General features: G+C 36.7%; 1 protein-coding gene across 5 annotated transcripts in view; it reads right to left on the bottom strand.

Annotated features, from left to right (window-relative positions):
* ABCB7 (ATP binding cassette subfamily B member 7) overlaps positions 1–19379 on the bottom strand; it is a 166071-nt gene that overhangs the window by 101851 nt on the left and 44841 nt on the right. Inside the window, exon 2 of one of the 5 annotated variants that reach the window (XM_081808632.1) lies at positions 18294–18437. The exons of the other annotated variants lie outside the window; for them this stretch is intronic. The gene's annotated coding sequence lies outside the window, so the exon portion shown is untranslated. The remainder of the gene's footprint in view (positions 1–18293; positions 18438–19379) is intronic. 5 annotated transcript variants of the gene reach the window in all.

The raw sequence follows: 19379 nt of genomic DNA, 5'->3' as shown, positions 1-19379 counted from the left end.
AAGGGCAAATAAACTCAACAAATAATGTCTTAATAAAAGGAGAATATATTAATAAAAATGTATAAGACAAATAAGGATTCAAGAAAAAGTGACATAATTGGAGCTAGGAAAAGATGATCCAGCATATGAATAATGTCCCTGAAGAAGAAAACTGAAGGCATTTCTTGATTTCAAAACTTACTATGAAACTACAGTCATGAAGACAAGGTGGTACTGGCATAGACACAGAAATACAGATCAATGGAACAAGACTGAGAGTCCAGAAATGAACCAATACATTTACTGTCAACTGATTTTTGAGGAGGGTGTCAAGAAAAAAAATGGGAGAAATACTACTCATTTCAACAAAATGTTTCATTATTTTGTCAAATGTCTCTGGCTAGGACTTCTAGTACTATGTTGAACTTAAAAATGTTAAGAGTGGGAACCTTGTCTTGTTCCAGATCTTAGAGGAAAAGCTTTTAGCTTTTCACTATGAATATGATGTTAACTGTGGGCTTGTCATATATGGCCTTTATTATGTTGAGGTATTTTCCTTCTATACCTGATTTTTTGAAAGCTTTTCTAATCACGAAAGGATGTTGAATTTTGACAAATGCTTTTTCTCCATCTATCAACATGACCATATGATTTTATCCTTCATTCTGTTGATGTGTATATCAATTTTATTAATTTGCAGCCAAAGAGCCAAGGTCTAGAGCACAAGCATGTGCAGGATGGTCACAGTTCTGACGTACAGGGCATGGGTATATGGTCAGGGGGTTGGCAGTGCAACAGCAGCTCCTTCTTGGTGGGAGGACAGTAGTATCTCACTCTCTGGGGGAGGGGGTCCATGGTGGTGATGGCTTTTGGTTACCTCAGTGTCTTCAGCAGAGGAGACCACTAAGGTCTACACAGAGAAACATTCTGAGAACATCAGCTGTGAAAGCTGCAAAGCGAGGCTGAGGCTGTTGCAGAAGCTGTTGAGGTCCTCAGCAGAGAAGGCCACTAGGGATCAGTGCCACATGGCTGATACTGATGTCTCCTGCCCTTCTTTGTTCTTAGCTTTTCTAGATGTCTCAGCTATTATGCCTATCTCCCCAGAAATCGTTTCTGCACGGCTGTTCTCCATTTATTTTTTGTTCCATTGTTCCCATACTTTTTCATTAGACTCTGGAGCACCCTCCTCCGGGGCTATTTTTTTCATAGGTAGCTGTCTAATTGTTACTTTTGGTGTGGGTCAGAAAGCTAGTATCACCTACTCTACAAAATTTTGCTGACACTTCCCCAGGCATAAACATTTTTAAGGTTTTTGATCCATTTGGCAAATTGCCCTCCAGAAATGTTGTGCCATCTTACATTCCCAGTAGCACTGCCTAAGAATCATTTCACTATAGGAACAGTGCATATGCTTTTACTATTGTCAACTGAGCAGAAAGTAAAAGATTCAGCTGTTGTTTAGAACTTGTATTTGTGGGTTGTTTTTGTTTCTTGTTTTTTTATACTGAATTTGATAATCTTTTCATACGCTTATTGATTATTCATCCACTATTTCTTTTTCTATGAATGGTCTTTTTACCTCTTAGCCTATCTTTCAATTACATTTTTGTCTTTTAAAAAATTATTTGTGTGAGTTCATTATATGTTAGAGGTATCACTTCTGTTACAAGAATTGCTTTGTTGTATCATCTTTGACAAAGAATATGTACATTTACATCACCACAGTTGTCCATTTTATTTGGTTATGCCATTCTCTCATACTTAGAAATGCCATTATACCCTGAGAATAAATGGCCATATCATATATTTTCATTGATTTAAGGTATAATTTATAATATTTAATCATTAATACATTCACAGTTTATTTTGCCTATGGTATTAGGTAAAAATCTAAGTCTTTTTTCCCCTACTAATCTGAAATTTAAAGAATTTGCAAACACTAAATATATATGTAGGTCTGTTTCAAATTTGATATTTGGTCTCATTAATATCCCTGTCTACTCATATGCCAGTATCACTGTTTAATTTATATAGTCTTATATCTGGTAGAATAAGTTCCTCCCCCCAAAAAACACATGCAGTACTTTTATTCACTAAAATCTTCATGGCTTTTCTCACCAGTTTATTCTTCCAGAGAAGCTACTGAGATAATTCTGTGGAGGTCTTGTCAAAAAATCCTGTAGAAATTTGGACTGGAATACGCCTAAAGCTATTAATTAATTTAAGAAGAATCAATATCTGTATAATATTGAGTACTCTAGTACTTTCTCTAATTATTCAAATTTTCTTTTATGATCTTCAGTAATGATTATTAGCTTTGGTCATAAGGGTCTTAAAACAGTCTACATATGTTTATTCTGAATGTGTGTGCGTGTACTGTTGATATTATGAGAATTCCCCCCCGATGTATTTCCTATAAATTAAGTGCATCTTCACAATGCATGAAAGAATTTAGAACTGTTTTATTAGTATGCACAATCACACACTTACAGATTAAAAGCTTATATGTAGAAATCTGTCCTGATATTATCGATCAGAATTACTTGAGTTTTTAAAGAATATAATATTCCCCCCACTCCTACTGCACTTCAACACAGCTTCTTGAAACACCTGACTACCTCGTAAGTACCTAAGAGTAAGTTGTTATGATCATTAACATTACTGGCTTCTTAATATGACCCAGAAGGCCCTGTATACTTAGGTTGCCACCTATCCCTCCAGTTGTATCTTGCAGCAACTTATCATGTGCTCCTATACTTCCTATCACCACAGAGCTTTTAGACATGGGTTTCCCTCAGCCTAGAACTCTTTTCTTCTTTGCCTACTTACATCCTACTCATTCTTCAGAACCCAGCTTAGGCATAACTATCTCAGGAAAGCCTTCCTTAACTTCTCTGATTAGGTCAAACTATACATAACAAAGAATATAATGGCAGCACACATCTCTGAAAATAGCACTTGTTACATTTCCAAATTTGCATTTAAATTTTCTGTCATTATTTAATGTTTGTATTCGTATCACCCCTTCCATTTGGTCCACAAATGTAAGGTCCATGTCTGTTTCCTGCTCTGACTCACAACCTATCACACTTCCTGGCATTCAATATAGTCTTTCTATGAGTAACTGCCAAATAAAGTTAAACTAATGAATCTGAGGTAATTTGATGTTTTAGTTACTAGCAACTCTCATTCAAAATTGGCTCAACTTTTCAGTTGATTTTGAATGTCCTGATGATACAGAAGCCCAAGAAAAAAAAGAGAAAGCTTCATCAATACCCAGATTTCTCTCTGAATTTCCCTCTAACAATAGTCCTTCTATCAAAATCCCAGGAAGGGTTGAGCAAGGATTAATTATACAAAATAAAAGTAATCTGAAATGAACTGAATAAAAAAACCCAAAATAATGTAGCAGGACAAACATTGTACCAGAAGTTAGGAGATCTTGGGTCTGTGATTCATTCACTATCTCTTTGTACTGGGCATATCATTCTTCAGTTTCTCATTTGTAAGATTAGCAAAATAGAGTAGATTACCCCCAAAGTCTATTTGAATGCTAACATCTGATGAATCTATGAGTCATGTGTAATTGCTTTGTGTACGTAAAAAGCAACTGCCTTTGCTGGCAATTAAAGCATTAGTTAACTACAAATTCAAATGTCATCCAAAAGTAAGTAAAGCTTACTTAAATGAAATTTGGATAGAATACAATATTTGCCCTTCCCATATAACTATCACTGAAATCTGTCCATTATTCACAATTTTATAAAGTAAAACTCTTAAATGAAGTTCTTACGCAGTTACAGAAGTTAATAAATCAAAATTAAAAGTAAACTTACTAAAAGACAACTACATTACATAATTCTTCATGTTCTCAGCCAATTTAATAAAATTAAATATATAGTGTGTCCTATGACTAATCACTTTAAAAATCACACTAGCTCTAAAACAATGTTCTCACTTGCTATTCAGTGTTCTTCTATCATATGTGCCAAGCTACTTTCCAGTGTACAACAGTAATTCCACAAGTCTGTACGTTATGCTATGCTCACCACAAGTGTAGCTACCATCACTCACCATACAATGCTATTCCAATACCATTCACTATATTCTTTATATTCCTTTTAACCACGTGACTTATTTTTTTCAAGATATAAATGTGTAATTGAAGGATAATTAGCATACAGTGCTATATCAGCCTTCAGTATATACTATAAAAATTGAACAATTCGGGACACCTGGGTGGCTCAGTCAGTTAAGCAGCTGCCTCTGGCTCAGGTCATGATACCAGGGTCCAAGGATCGAGTCCCACATTGGGCTCCTTGCTCAGCGGGGAGCCTGCTTCTCCCTCTGCCTGCCTCTCCCCCTGCGTGTGCTCGCTCTCTCTGACAAATAAATAAATAAAATCTTAAAAAAATTAAACAATTCTATGCATTATTCAGTGCTCCTCAATATATCTATAGTCTTAATCCCATTTACATCTTTCACCCATGTCCCAAACCACCTCCCCTCTGGCAACCAACAATTTGTTCTATGTATGTTAGAGTCATACTCTGTTGTTGTTGCTGTTTGTTTCCTTTTGTTTCTTTGTTCATTTGTTTTGTTTCTGAAATTCCACATGAGTGAAATCATGTGATATTTGTCTCTCTGACTCACTTATTTTTCTTAGCATTATACCCTCTAGGTCCATCCATGTTGTTAAATAGCAAGATTTCATCTTTTCTTGGCTGAGTAATATTCCATTATATATATATATATCACTTCTTTATCCATTAATCTGTCAGTGGACATTTAGGTTGCTTACATATCTTGGCTATTGTAATTAATGTTGCAGTAAACACAGAGATGCATATATCTTTTCAAACTACTTTTTTCCCCCATTTGTAAATATCCAGTAGGGGAATTACTGGACCATTTGGTAATTCTGTTTAACCTTTTGCGGAATCTCCATACTATTTTCCACACTGTCTGCACCAATCTGCATTACCACCAACAGTGTACAAGGCTTCCTTTTTCTCCACACCCTTGCCAATACTTGTTATTTCTTGTCTTTTTTATTCTAGCCATTCTGATGGGCATATGGTGATACCTCACAGTGCTTTTGATTTACATTTCCCTGATAATTACTTATGTCGAGCATCATTTCATGTTGTCTGCTGGCCATCTGTATGAGTTCTTTGGAAAAATGTCTATGCGGGTCCTCTGTCCATTTTCTATTTGACAGAGAGAGCAAGAGAGAGAGAGTACAAGCGGCGGGGGGAGGAGGGAGAAGCAGACTCCCCACTGAGCAAGTGAGCAGGGAGCGCAATGTGGAGTTCGATCCCTGGACCCTGGGATCATGTCCCGAGCAGAAGGCAGATGCTTAACCGAATGAGCCATCCAGGCGCCCCTACTTTGAATTCTTTATGAAGCATATTGATTATATCTGTTGCATTTAGCTCTATTGCTTGGTTTTTGCTGTTCTTTCACTTGGGACATATTCCTCTGCCTCCTCATTTTGCCTAACTCTCTGTGTTTGTTCCTATGTATTAGGTAAGTCAGGCATGTCTCCTAATCTTTAAAGTAGTTATGTTATGAAGAAGAGGTCCTGTGGTGTCCTGCAGCACAATGCCCCCTTTCATAAGAACCAGGCACTTCATGGGTGTCTGCTATGTTGGGTGCATGTGCCCTGTTGTGGCTGAGCCACGTATGCCTTCAGCAGAGAGTTGACGACAATGCTCACTTTGCCTGCTGTAGGCACACAGGGCAGGGTTTGGTCCCTTTGTTGTTATGGTGGCAGTCTGGGCTGCCATGGGCTTATATCTGAGTGGTGTCAGCAGTCACACCATATGTCTGCCACCAGCCAGGCTTCAGGTCATTTTCAGAGTTACTTGAACTGATGTGCCTATTTTCTTAGTGTTACTGTGGGATTAGGTAAGCTCAGGATCCTCCTACTCTGCCAATGTCCCAGAAAGGTATGAAGGCTAGAAGTTCTATACCAAGGAAACAGCATGGTCAGGTTTCTGGAGAAGGCTACTTCTCCCCATGACTTATTCTTTCTGTAACTGGAAGCCTTTACCCCTTTCACCCATTTGGCCCATCCTCTCAACCCTCAGATACAAGTGACTTTAAATATCACAAGCTAAATAACCACACAGAAAAATAACTAGAATAATTAACTTTGGTTATAATACCAAGAATCTTAGCTAATGACATGACTGCAAAATGGAAGAGCAGAGAGCTTGAAAAACCCATTCCTCAACAGAAACACTGAAAACAATCAGAAACTGAAAGAACCAACCTCATCAGAGAGTGTCTTTAGTTAGCTGACCTGTCTTACAAGAAATGCTAAAGGAAATGTAAGGGAAGGAACATGAGACAGTACCTCAAAGACATATAAATAAATAAAAATTTCCAGTAAAGATGACTACTAGGTAAATATTAAACATTATTATATTTCTGGATTGTAACTCCATGTTTTACTTCAAACATGACACTAAAGATAAACATAAAAATATTTATAAATCCATGGTAAAGGTCATACAATGTATAAAGAAGTAATATATGATAACAATAAAGAAGGAAGACTCCACCTATATAGAAGCAGCATTTTCTTTATGTTATTGAAGTTAAATTGGTATCAATTCAAAATAGATTGTTATAAATTTCAAATTTCAGTTGTAATCCCTATACTAAACACTAATTTCTTATATATATATATATGTATATATATGTATATACATATATATACACAAAATGAAATGAGAAGTGAATCACTATGACATGCCAAAATAATCAACTAAACCTCAAAAAGGCAAGATATGAGGGACAAAAATGGTACACAACATAGTGAAATCAAAGAGAATGAAAGTGGAACAGGGCTGAGGATAGTGGAATATAAGAGGACACTATGCTTGACTCGTGCCTCAAACACAGCTAGATAAATATCAAATCATTCTAAACACACAAGAAATCAATCTGAGAACTGAGAGAACAAACTGTACAAAGAGAGGGTGAGAAGAGGACACATCCTGGAAGGTAGGAGGTGTGAAGATGTGATCTGAGGGAGAAGAGGATTGCGGGTGCTGGAGAGGGGAGAGCGCCCTGATCATGGAGAGAGGAGAGAGAGAGAGAGAGGGAGACAGGGAGAGAGAAAGAAGCACACATGGGATCACACAAGAAAAACACTTCCCCAAAACCACTGACTGGGAAAACGAGAAGAGCTGATTATTGTGAGTTTTTGCCACCAGTGGAGCTCAAAAACTGGAGTTTTAGAAGTCCGCACCATGGTCAGTGTAGAGCCCAGCAGGTGCAGCAGCACTTCTGTGGAGGAGAGCAGAGGCCCGGGAGTGCACGGCACAATCTGAGGAACCCCTGGGACACACTGGGAGAAACAGTTACCCCTTCCTGGAGTGCATCCAGCATTACCACTCAGGGGCCAAATGCCAGTGAGCCACTGGGCTACCTGGTTCCTAAGCATGGGGGCAGAAACACCTGGTGAGGGCAGCAAACCTGGATGATGCCTTTTTTGTACCATTCTACTATATATAAACTCCAAGCTCCTGCGCATTGCTGCAACTACTCTTCTGGGACAAACCAGCACCAGCCCCAGTGCTGTAACACTCTCCCACAGAGGACCAGCATGGGTCCAAGCTGCGCCAGGTCCCTAAAGTTTGGAGTTTTGAAACTCAGCCGGCATTACTAAGATAAAACATAGGTGCACTGCACTGCTGGGCAGGCAGATGACCCAGACACAGATAGGTTGAAGGCAGGGATCTGAGGGACACCTGCAATTCACAAGAGGAGATTGTTTGCTATTGTGTGAGGCCTTCCCAGACAGCAGCAGGTACGAACTCCCCTCTCTGGGCATGAGGAAGACGGCTGGCGCCATTTTTCTCCCCCAAATTTCAGCTCGGACTGACTTCACTGAGCAGAACAGCACCAACAGTGAAGGCCCTAGCAGCTTACATCAAGCCTCACCACCCTGTGCTCTGCAGGTGCTTCTGTACTAAGGCAAGTGTGCCTGAGAACCAGAGCAGGGGGCCCCCCCACAGAAGACTAGCACAAATCCCCCATATACACCAAGCCTACTGACAAGAGAGTGCAGCAAAGCTTCAGCTCTAGTGGAAACAGGAAATGGCCTCTTTTAACAAGCAGACCAGAGCACACCTAGTTAAAACTCACCATACTCTGAAAAAGGTCCAAACACTCCACACTGCAGGCAAGGAGAAACTCTGCAGAAGAGTGACCTGAAATAAAGAGCAGCCAAAACACAGAAGCAAACTGCACACGGCAAACACCAGAATCACTCCCTGAAGAGCCAGGCCCTGGATATTATAAGATCTCTTCTTCCTAAAACCATTACTCTCAGGAGCAGGAAACAGCAGGATTTCCTAACAAATAGAAGACAAGAGACCGAGACAAAATGCCAAGACAGAAGAATTCATGCCAAAAGAAAGAACAAGAAAAGGACACAGCCAGGGACCTAATTGAAACAGAAATAAGTAATATGCCTGATCCAAAATTTAAAGTGACAAACATAGGGATACTAACTGGGCTTGAGGAAAGCATAAAAGACACCAAGGGAATCCCACACGGCAGAGATAAAAGACTGAAAAACTAGTTGGGTCAAAATAAAAAATGCTATAACTGAGACACGAAACTGATTGGTTGTAATAACCACAAGGATGGAAGAAGCAGAGAAAAAATAAGTGATATAGAAGACAAAATTATGGAAAATAATGAAGCCATAGAGGAAAAGAAAAATACTGGATCATGAATACAGACTTAAGGAACTCAGCAGCTCCATAAAGCATAAAAACATGGGTATCATAGCAGTCCCAGAAGAAGAGAGGGGAAAAAAGAAGAGAAGGTTTATTTGACCAATTATAGCTGAAAACATCCCTAATCTGAGGAAGGAAGAGACATCAAAATCCAGGAGGCACAGACTCCAATCAAAATCAACCAAAACAGGCCAACACTAAGACATACTGTAATGAAATATGCAAAATACAGAGATAAGGAAAAAACTCCTTAAAGCAGCAAGGAAAGAGAAATCCCTAACTTACAAGGTAAGACAAACAGGTTAGCAACATACCTATCCACAGAAACCTGGCAGGCCAGAAGAGAGTGGCATGATATATTCAAGGCACTGAGTGGGAAAATTCTGCAATCAGGAATACTTTATCCAGCAAGGCTATCATTCAGAAAAGAAAAAGAACTAGTTTCCCAGACAAACAAAATTTAAAGAGTTGATGACCACTAAAACAGTCCTACAAGACATATTAAATGGCACTCTTTGAGTGGGAAAGAAAGACCAAAAGCAAGAAAAACTAGAAGGGAACAGAGAAAATCTCCAGAAACAATGACAAAACCAGTAATAAAATGGAACTAAATTCATATCTAACAATAATTATTCAATATAAATAGAGTAAACGTTCCAATCAAAAGACAAAGAGTGTCAGAGTGGATAAAAAAGCAGACGCATCCATATGCAGCATATTTTACACCTAAAACTACCTGCAGATTTAAAGTGAGGGGATGGAGAAACATTTATCATGCTAATGGACATCAAAAGAACTAGAGTAGCAATATTTACATCAGACGAACTAAATTTTAAACCAAAGACTAACAAGAAATGAGGAAAGGCAATATATCATAATAAAGGGGTCTATCCAACAAGATTTAGCAATTGTAAATATTTATGCCCCCAAAGTGGGAACACACAAATATATACATCACTTACTAAAAAACATAAAGGAACTGATCGATAATAATACAATAATAGTAGGGGACTTTAACACCTCAATTACATCAAAGGACAAATCATCTACACAGAAAATCAACAAGGGAACAATGGCATTGAATGACACACTGGACCAGATGGACTTCACAGATATGCTCAGAACATTTAATCCTAATTTATTGTGATTTGGGTCACAAATCAGGCTTCAACAAGTAAAAAAAGACTCAAATCATACCACGCATACTTTCTGACCACAATACTATGAAACTTAAAGTCAACCACAAGAAAAAAATTGGAAAGACCACAAATACATGGAGGCTAAGCAACATGGTACTAAACAATGAGTGGGTCAATATGGAAATCAAGGAAAAAACAAAAAAAGTATGCAAACAATTGAAAATGAAAACACAACAATCCAAAACTTTTGGAATGCAACAAAAGCAGTCCCAAAAAAGATATATATATAACAATACAGGCCTACCTTAAGAAACAAGAAAAATCTCAATTAAAAACTTAACCTTACATCTAAAGGACCTAAAAAAACAATTAATGAAGCCTAAAGCCTGCAGAACAAGGGAAATAATAAAGATTACAGCAGAAATAATTGATAGAGAAACTAAAAAAAAAATAGAACAGATCAGTGGAACCAGGAGATGGTTCCTTGAAAAAATTACTAAAATTGATAAAACTATATCCAGGCCTATCAAAAAGAAAAGAGAAAGAACCCAAATAAATAAAATTATAAATGAGAGAGGAGAGATCACAAACAACAACACAAAAATAAAAATATAAGAGTATATTATGATAAATTATATGCCAACAAATTGGGCAATCTGGAAGAAATGGATAAATTCCTAGAAACATATAAACTACAAAAACTGAAACAGGAAGAAACCATACGATCCTCTCAATAGATACAGAAAAGAATTGACAAAGTCCAGTATCAATTCTTGATAAAAACCCTCAACAAAGAAGGTATAGATGGAACATACCTCAACATCATAAAAGCCATATATGAAAGACCTACAGCTAAAATCCTCAAAGGGGAAAAACTGACAGCTTTTCTTCTGTGGTCAGGTACAAGATAGAGATGTCCATTCTCATCACTCTTATTTAACACTGTACTGGATGTCCTAGCCTCAGCAATCAGGCAAGAAGAAATAAAAGGCATGCAAATCTGCAAGGAAGAAGGAAAACTTTCACTATTCACAGATGACATGATACTCTATGTAAAAAAGCAAAAAGACTCCACCAAAAAACTGCTAGAACTGATACATGAATTCCATCCAGTCTCAGGATACAAAATCAATGTACAGAAATCTGCTGCATTTATATACACCTATAATAAAGCAGCAGAAAGAGAAATCAAGGAATTGATCCCATGTACAATTGCACCAAAAACCATAAGATACCTAGAATAAACCTAACCAAAGAGGCAAAAGATCTGTTCACTGAAAACTATAGAACACTTATAAAAGGAATTGAAGACACAACGAAATGGAGAAATATTCCATGCTCACGGATTGGAAGAACAAACACTATTAAAGTGTCTTTCGTACCCAACGCATAGTACACATTTAATGCCATCCCTATCAAAATACCAACAGCATTTTTCAGAGGTGGAACAAACAATTCTAAAATTTGTATGGAACCACAAAAGATGCTGAATTGCCAAAGCAATCTTGAAAAAAAAAAAAAAAAGCAAAGCTGGTAGCATCACAATTCCAGACTTCGAGCTATTATTAAAAAGCTGTAGTTATCAAGACACTGTGGTACAGGCACAAAAACAGATAATACAGATCAACGGAACAGAAGAGAAAATCCAGAAATGGACCCAAAACTATATGGTCCAGTAGTCTTTAACAAAGCAGGAAAGAATATCCAATGGAAAAAGAAGACAGTCTCTTCAACAAATGGTGTTAAGAAAACTAGACAGCAACTTGCAGAAGAATAAATTGGACCACTTTCTTTCCATACACAAAAATAAATTCTAAATGGATTAAAGACCTAAATGTGCAAGAGGAAACCATCAAAATCCTAAAGGAGAACACAGGCAGCAACCTTTTGACCTTAACTGTAGCAACTTCTTACTAATCACGCCTCTGGAGGCAAGGAAAACAAAAGAAAAAGTGAACTATTCATGCTTCTTCAAGGTACAAAGCTTCTGCACAGTGAAGGAAACAATCAACAAAACTAAAAGGCAACCTACTGGACGGGAGAAGATATTTGCAAATGATATACCAGATGAAGAGTTCGTATCCAAAATATATAAAGAAATTATAAAACTCAATACCCAAAAAACAAGTAATACAGTTAAGAAATGGGCAGAAGACATGAACAGAAATTTTTCCAAAGAAAACATCCAGATGGCTAACAGACATATGAAAAGATGCTCAACATCACTCTTCATCAGGGAAATACAAATCAAAACTACAACGATATACCACCTCACATCAGTCAGAATGGCGAAAATTAGCAACACAGGAAACAACAGATCTTGGCGAGGATGCAGAGAATGGGGAATACTCTTACACTGTTGGTGAGAATGCAAACTGGTGGAGCCACTCTGGAAAACAGTAAAACAGTATAGAGGTTCCTCAAAAAGTTAAAAATAGAGCTACCATACAATCCAGCAATTGTACTACTAGGTACAATGAAGATCTTATATGCTGGTAAATGGGTGAATCCAAATCAACCAGACAGAAAATCAATAAGGAAATGAAAGATTTAAACAACACTATAGAGCAATATATGGAACACTCCACCCAACAAAAGTGGAATACATAGTCTTTCTAAGTGTGCATGGAACATTTCCCAGGATAGACCACATGTATGATCACAAAACAGGACTTAACAAATTTAAGAAGACTGAATTTATATGAAATATTTTTTACCACCAAAATGGAATGAAAGTAGAAATCAACAGAAGAAAAATGAAAATCCACAAATATGAGGAAATTAAACAACATATACTGTTAACCAATGGTTCAAAGAAGAAATCACAAGGGAAATTAGAGCATATCTTGAGAGAAATAAAACTAAAACACAACATATGAAAAGTAAAGAAACACAGCAAAATCAGGACTAAAAAAAGTGTAGCTATAAGTACTAACATTAAAAAAGAAGAAAGGACTCAAATCATCCACCTAACTATATCTCAAAGAACTAGAAAGAGAGTAACAAACTACCACCAAGGTTAATGAAAGTATGAAAATAAAAAATATTGGAGCAGAGATTTAAAAACTGAGATGACTAAAGCAATAGAAAAAAAGAAATGAAATTGAGTTGGATTCTTAAAAACATCAACAAAACTGAAAAACCCTTAGGTAGACTGGTACGAAAAAATGATTCAAATAAAATCAGGGATGAACAAGGGTACATTACAACTGATGGCACAGAAATAAAAAGGATTACAAGAGAACATTATGAATGACAATATGCCAACAAATTCGATAACCTACAAGAAACAGATAAATTCCTAAACATACAAACCTACCAAGACTGAATGATAAAAAAATAAAAAAGTAGGAACAGACCTATAACTAAGTAGACTGAATAAGTAATCAAAAATTTCTCAAAAAAAAAAAGAAAGAAAGAAAAGCCCAAGATGGGTTCATGGAAGCATTCTACCAAGTATTTTAAATGTTAATATCAACCTTTCTTAAACTCTCCCAAGATGCTGAAGAGGAGAAAACACTTTGAAATTTATACCCTGTAAACAAAAGCAGAAAAAGACACTAAAGAAAGAGGAAATTATATAGGAATATCCCCTAATAAATACTGATAGAAAAATGTTCAAAAACATATTAAGAAATCTAATTCAATAGCACATTAACATGAGTATACACCATGACCAAGTTCTCATTCTTGACATACAAGGATAGATCAACATCTAAAAATTAAATAATGTAATATACACATTAATGGAATGAAGGATAAAAACCACATTATCATATCATTTGATACAGAAACAGCATCTGATAATACTCAACAACCTTTCATAAAGAAAACACACTAAAAATTCTAGGAAAAGAGGGAAACCACCTCAACAAAATAAAGTTCATAAATTAAAAAACCACAGCTAACATCATACATAACAGGGAAAGCCTGAAAGAATTTTTTAAGATCCAGAGCAACACAAGGCATTCACTTTCACCATTTCTAGTCTATGTGGTACTGGACACCCTACCCACAGTAATTAGACCAAAAAAAAAAAGGGGGGGGGGCAGATGGGGAGAAAGGAAGGAAGGCATCCAAAATGGGTAAGTAAAATTATCTCTATTCACCTGTGACATAACCTTATATAAGAAAACCCTAAAGTTCCTGAAATAAACTGTTAACACTAATAAAAGAATTCAGCAAAATTGCAGAATGCAAAATCAAAACAAAAAAACAGATGTGTCTCTATAAACTAAAAATGAAGGTTACAAAAACAATCCTATTTACAACAGTATCAAAAGTAGTACAGTAATCAGGAATAAACTTAACCAAGGAGGCAAAAGACTTCTACTCTAAAAACTATAAAATATTACTAAAAGAAAGAAGACACAAATAAGTGGTAAGATATCCTATATTCATGGATTGGAAGATTTAATACTGTTAAAACACTCATACTACCCATAGCAATTTATACAATCAATGCAAACCCAATCAAACTCTCAATGTCATTTTTTTGGAAACTCATGAGCCCCTGAAAAGCCACAACAATCTTTTGGGGGGGAAAAGTTGGAGGCCTCACACTTATGGATTTCAAAATATGTCACAATGCAACAGTAATCAAAACAGTTGGGACTGGCATAACAACAAACATATAGACCAAAAGAATGGAATAGAAAGCCCAGAAATATTATCTTGCCCATACATTAAAATAGTCTCCTATGAGTGCCAAGACCACACAATGAGAGAGTACAGTCTCTTAAACAAATGGTAAGGGTAAACTGGATATTCACATACAAAAAAACTACAGCTGGATTCTTACATAATACCATACACAAAAATCAACTCAAAATAGATTAAATACTTAAATATAAGATATCTAATATCTTATCTAAAATCTGTAAGACTTCGGGGCACCTGGGTGGCTCAGCTTTTGGGCGTCTGCCTTTGGCTCAGGTCATGACCCCAGGGTTCTGGGATCAAGCCCCGCATCAGGCTCCCTGCTCAGCGGGAAGCCTGCTTCTCCCTCTCCCACTCCCCCTGCTTGTGTTCCCTCTCTCGCTGTGTCTCTCTCTGTCAAATAAATAAAATCTTTAAAAAAAATAAAATCTGTAAGACTTCAAGAAGAAAACAGGAGGAAAACATTTGACATTGGATTTGGCAAAGTTTTCTTGGATATGACATCAAAAGTATAGGAAAGTAAAAATACACAAATGAGAGTACATCAAACTCTAAAACTTCTGCACTTCAAAGGAAACAATCAACATAGAGAAAATCTAACCTATGGAATACGAGAAATTATTTGCAAACCATATAAACTCATAAGGGGTTGATATCTAAAATATATATTTGGAACTCCTATAATTCAGTAGCAAAATAACAAATGCCACAATTTCAAAGTGGGCAGAGTAAGTAAATAGACATTTCTACAGAGAAGACATATAAGTGGCTAATAAGTACATGAAAAGGTATTCAACATCATTAATCATAACAGAAATGCAAATCAAAACCACAATTAGATATCACCCCACATGTATTGGAATGGCTAAAATCAAAAATAGAAGAAATAAGTGCTGGTGAGGATGAGGAGAAAAAGGAACTGTCATACACTGTTGGTGGAAATGTGAATTGGTACAGCCACTGTGGAACACAGTACGGAGGTCTGTCAAAAAATTAAAACTATATATACCATAATGATCCAATAATTACACTACTGGGCATTTACCCAATGAAAATGAAAACATTAATTTGAAAAGATTAATACCCTCCTATGTTTATGGCAGCTTTATTTATATTAGCCAAGATATAGAGGCAACCTAAGTGTTCATCAATAGACAACTGGATAAGGAAGATGTGGTGTGCGTACGTGCTTGTGTGCACGCGCGTGCGCGCGCACACACACACGCGCACACACAGAATATTACATGGCCATAAAAAAGGATGGCATTGTGCAATATAAGACAACATGGATGGACCCAGAAGGTATTACGCTAAGTAAAATAAGTCAGACTGAGAAAGATAACACCATATGATTTCAATCATAAGTGGGATTAGAACACCAAATAAATAAACAACAACAACAAAAATAGAATGAGACCTATAAATACAGCGGATAATCTGATGGTTTCCAGAGAGGATTGGGGTGGGAGTGTTGGGCAAAATGGGCGAAGAAAAGTGGGAGATACAGACTTCCAGTTATGGAATGCTTAAGTCATGAGAATAAAAGACACAGCATAAGGAATACTCAAAGATATTATAATATCAATGTATTGTGACAGACAGTAACTATACTTGTGATGAACAGAGCATAATTTATAAACTTGATTTCTATGTTATACACCTAAAACTAATATAACGCTGAATGTCAGTTACAAAGAAAGAAAGAAGAGAAAAGAAAAGGAAGAGAAGAGAAAAGAAGAGAAGAGAAGGGGGAGGAAGGAAGGAAGGAATGACAGAAGGAGGGAGGGGAAAAAATAAAAAGTATTTTGAGACAGGGTCACCTGGGTGGCTCAGTCAGTTAAGCATCCAACTCTTGGCTTTGGCTCAGGTCATCATCTCATAGGTCAGGAGATGGAGCTCCTTGTCCAGCTCTGTGCTCAGCGTGGAATCTGCTTGAAGATTCTCTCCCTCCACCCCTCCCCCCATTCACATGCACACTTGCCCTCTCTCTCTCAAATATATACATAAATCTTTAAGAAAAAGTATCTTGAGACAAACAGGAAAACACAGCATACCAAAATTTAAGGGATGCAACAAAAGTAGTAGTTAGATGCAACTTTAGTGTTAAGTGCCTACATTAAAAAAGATATCTGTAACAGAGTGCATTTTTGTGCCCCCCACCCATATTCATGTTAAAACGTAATCCAAGGGCGCCTGGGTGGCTCAGTCAGTTAAGCGTCTTCCTTCGGCTCAGCTCATGATCCCAGGGTCCTGGGACTGGGATCCCTGCTCAGCGGGGAGGCTGCTTCTCCCTCTCCCTCTGCCTGCTGTTGCCTCTGCTTGTGCTCTCTGTCAAATGAATAAATAAAATCTTAAAAAAAAAACCTAATCCACAATGCAATAGTATTTGCAGGTAGGGCCTTTCAAAGATGATTAGGTCATGAAAGTACAGCCTCATTAACGGGATTACTTCCCATATGAAAGAGATCTGAGAGAGATCCTTAGGCTATTCCATCACGTAAGGAAGAAGACAGCCATCTATGAACCAGAAGGTGGGCCCTCATCAGACACTGAATCTCCTGACACCTTGATCTTGGACCTTCCAGCCTTCGGAACTGTGAAAAATAAATTACTGGTGTTTATAAAGCACCAATCTATTTTATTAGAGCAGCCTGAACTAAGAGAGTCTCAAACAAACAACCTTACTTTTCACCTCAAGGTAGATAAAGAAGAACAAACCAAACCTGAAGTCAGTGGAAGAAAGGAAATCATAAAGACCAGAACATAAATGAAACAAACAGAGTATTGTAAAACAACAGGAAAAAAACTCAACAAACTAAGAGTTAATTTTTTGAAAACAAAATCAAAAACCCCTTAGCTAGACTAAGGGAAAAAAAAAGACTCAAATAAATAAAATAAAAAAATAGGGGCACCTGGGTGGCTCAGTAAGTTGAGCGTCTGCCTTCGGCTCAGATCATGATCCCAGGGTCCTGGGATGGAGCCCTGCATCCCTGAGCAGGGAGCCTGCTTCAACCTCTCCCTCTGCCTGCTGCTCTGCCTGCTTGTGCTCTCTCTATATATCTGTCAAGTAAATAAATAAATAAAATCTTTAAAGAAAGAAAAATAGACAATACTACATTTTCTTCACAGATAAAAAGGAACATAAGAGACTATTGTGAACTCTATGTCAGAAAACAAAAGCCTAGAAAAAATGGGTAAATTCCTAGAAACATATAAAATACCAATACTGAGTCAAAAAGAAAACAGACTCTACAGACCAATGACAAGAGATAGAATCAGTAATCAAAACCATCCCACAAAGAAAAGCCCAAGACAAGATGGCTACAAGGATAAACTCTACCAAACATTCAAAGAAGAATTCATACCGATTTCTTAAACTCTTCCAAAAACGAGATGAAGTAGTATTTCCAAACCCTCTATGAGGCCAGCATCATACTGATACCAAAACCAAGGACACTACAAGAAAAGAAAACTACAGGCCAATATTCCTGATGAATGCAGATGTAAAAATCCTCAATAAAATACTAGTAAACCAAATTCAATAGCACATTAAAAGGATCATACACCATGACCAAGTGGGATTTATCCCTGGGGTACAAGGATGGTTCAGTATAAGTAAATCAATGTGATACACCACATTAACCATATGAAGGGAAAAGGATGATCATCTTAGTAGAAGCAGAAAAAACATTTAACAAAGTTCAGCAACTACTCACAATTAAAACTTCTCAACAAAATAAATATAGTAGAAACTTACCTCAACATAATAAAGGCCACATATGAAAAGCTCACAGCTAACATCATACTCAATGGAGAAAAACTGAAAGCTTTCCCTTTAAGATCCAATACAAGGAAAGGATGCCCACTCTGGCCACTTCTTCTCAACATAGTACTGGAAGTCCTAGCCAGAGCAATTAAACAAGAAAAAGAAATAATATTAGGCAACCAAATCAGAAAGAAATAAAATTATCTTTGTTTACAGATGACAGGATCATATATGTAGAAAACCCTAATGGGTCAATAAAAATACTGTTAGAATAAACAAATTCAGTAAAGTTGCAGGATACAAAATCAATACATGTAAATCAGTCATGTTTCCATACACAAAGAACAAACTATCCAAGTAGTTAATTAAGAAAACAATCTCATTCACAATAGAAACAAAAAAATTAAAATAGGAATAAACTGATCTAAATACGTGGAAGACTTACACACTAAAAATTATAAAATATTGATGAAAAAATTAAAGAAGACATGAATGAAAAGACATCATGTTCATGGTTCAGAAATACTGATATTGTTAAAATGTCCATACCACCCAAAACCTTCTATATAGTCAATGCAATCCCTATTAAAATTCCAATGGCTTTTTTCATAGAATAAAATCCTAAAATTCATAAGGAACCACAAAAGGCCCTGAAGAGTCAAGGCAATCTTGAACAAGAAGAACAAGGCTGGAAGCATATTTCCTGATTTCAAAATATATTACAAAGCTGCAATAACCAAAATAATATGGTCATATCATAAAAATAAACATATAGACCAATGGAACAGAAGAGAGCCCAGAAATAAAGCTATGTATCTATACTGAAATGATTGTTGACGATAGTGTCAAGACCATTCAATGGCAAAAGAACAGTCTCTTCAACAAATTATGGTGGCAAAAGTAAATGTCCACATGCAAGAAATGAAGTTGGACCCTTATCTAACACCAAATACAAAAATTAACTCAAACAGACCAAAGACGTAAATATAACAGCTAAAATTATAAAACTCTTAGGAGAAATTATAATGGAGGTTTCATCACATTGGATTTAGCAATGATTTCCTAAATGTGACATCA

This window comes from Leptonychotes weddellii, chromosome X (genome assembly GCF_054177405.1).
Source record: "Leptonychotes weddellii isolate Sample4059 chromosome X, ASM5417740v2, whole genome shotgun sequence".
Classification (NCBI taxonomy): Eukaryota; Metazoa; Chordata; class Mammalia; order Carnivora; family Phocidae; genus Leptonychotes; species Leptonychotes weddellii.
The sequence above is the reverse complement of the archived record's forward strand: the minus strand, read 5'-3'. Positions and strand labels throughout refer to the sequence as shown.